The 2,500-nt window shown below is 48.0% G+C and overlaps 1 protein-coding gene across 1 annotated transcript in view; it reads right to left on the reverse strand.

Moving 5' to 3' along the window:
* Positions 1 to 2,500, reverse strand: part of LOC140284971 (piezo-type mechanosensitive ion channel component 2-like) — a 66,768-nt gene that overhangs the window by 59,934 nt on the left and 4,334 nt on the right. The window lies entirely within an intron of this gene.

Consider the following 2,500-nt stretch of genomic DNA (forward strand, 5'->3'; position numbering starts at 1 on the left):
ATCATCCATCCATCCATCCACCCATCCACCCATCCATCATCCATCCATCCATCCATCCATTCACATCATCCATCCCATCCACCCATCATCCATTCATCCATCATCCATCCATTCATCATCCATCCATCCACCCATCCATCCATTCATCATCCATCCATCCACCCATCCATTCATCATCCATCCATCCATCCATTCATCATCCATCCATCCACCCATCCATCCATCCATTCATCATCCATCCATTCATCATCCATCATCATCCATCCATCCATCCATCCATTCATCATCCATCCATCCATTCCATCATCCATCCATCCACCCATCCATCCATCCATTCACATCCATCCATCCATCATCCATCATCAACCATCCATCCACCATCCATCCATCACATCCACCATCCACCCATCCATCCATTCATCATCCATCCATCCATCCATCCATTCATCATCCATCCATCCACCCATCCATCCATTCATCATCCATCCATCCATCATCCATTCATCCATCCATCCATCCATCCATCCATTCATCATCCATCCATCCACCCATCCATTCATCATCCATCATCCATCCATCCATTCATCATCCAATCCATCCATCCATTCATCATCCATCATCCATCCATCCATCCATCCATCCATCCATCCATTCATCATCCATCCATCCATCCATCCATCAACCATCACCATCCACCCATCCATTCATCATCCATCCATCCATTCATCATCCATCCATCCATCCATCCATCCATTCATCATCCATCCATCCATCCATCCATCCACCATCATCCATCATCCATCCATTCATCATCCATCCATCCACCCATCCATCCATCCATTCATCATCCATCCATCCATCCATTCATCACCATCCATCCACCCATCCACCCATCCATCATCCACCCATCACCATCCATCCATCATCATCACCACCCATCCATCCATCCCATCCATCCATCATCACCATCCATCCATCCATCCATCCACCCATCCATCCATCCATCCATCCATTCATCATCCATCCATCCATCCATCATCCATCCATCCATCCACCCATCCACCCATCCATTCATCCATCCATCCATCCATCCATTCATCATCCAACCATCCATCCACCCATCCAATCCATTCACCATCATCCAACCATTCATCATCCATCCATCCACCCATCCATCCATTCATCATCCAACCATCCACCCATCCATCACATCCATCCATCCATCCATTCATCATCCATCCATCCATCCATTCATCATCCATCCATCCACCCATCCATCCATCCATCCATCACCAACCATTCAACATCCATCACACATCCATCCACCATCACATCCAACCACCACCCATCCAACCATCAACACCATCCATCCACCCATCCATCACCACCATCCATCCACCCATCCATCCATCCATCACCATCCATCCATCCATCCATCATCATCCATCCATCATCAACCAACCATCCATCCATCCATCATCATCCATCCACCACACCATCCATCCATCATCCATCCATCCATCCATCCATCCATTCATCATCCATCATCCACCACATCCCATCCATCCATCCATCCATCACATCCATCCATCCATCCAATCAACATCCAACCATCCACCCATCCATCCATCACCAACCATCCACCACCATCCATCACCATCCATCAACACCACATCCATCCCATCCATCACCATCATCCACCCATCCATCCATTCATCATCCATCCATCCATCACCATCCCATCATCATCCATCCACCCACCCACCATCCATTCATCACCATCCACACCACCCATCAACCATCCATCACAACCATCCATCCACATCACCATCCATCCATCCACCATCCATACCACACCATCCATCATCCATCCATCATCACCATCCATCCACCCATCCATCCAATCATCATCCATCCATCCATCATCATCCATCCATCCATCCATTCATCACCATCCATCCAACCACCCATCCATTCATCCACCCATCCATCCATCCATTCATCCAATCATCCATCATCCATCCATCATCCATCCATTCATCATCCATCCAATCCACCCATCCAACCATTCATCATCCATCCATCCATTCATCCATCATCCATCCATTCATCATCCATCCATCCACCCATCCACCCATCCATCATCCACCCATCCACCCATCCATCATCCACCCATCCATCCATCCATTCATCAATCATCCACCCATCCACCCATCCATCATCCCACCCATCCATCCATCCATTCATCCATTCATCCATCATCCACCATCATCCATCCATCATCATCCATCCATCCACCCATCCATCCATTCATCATCCATCCATCCATTCATCATCCATCCATCCATCCATTCATCATCCATCCATCCACCATCACCATCCATCATCCACCCATCCATCCATCCATTCTCATTCATCCACCCATCCATCCATCCATCCATTCATCATCCATCCATCCACCCATCCATCCATTCATCATCCATCCATCCACCCATCCATC

Source organism: Leuresthes tenuis, unplaced genomic scaffold (genome assembly GCF_036924035.1).
Source record: "Leuresthes tenuis unplaced genomic scaffold, fLeuTen1.0.hap1 SCAF_24, whole genome shotgun sequence".
Taxonomy (NCBI): Eukaryota; Metazoa; Chordata; class Actinopteri; order Atheriniformes; family Atherinopsidae; genus Leuresthes; species Leuresthes tenuis.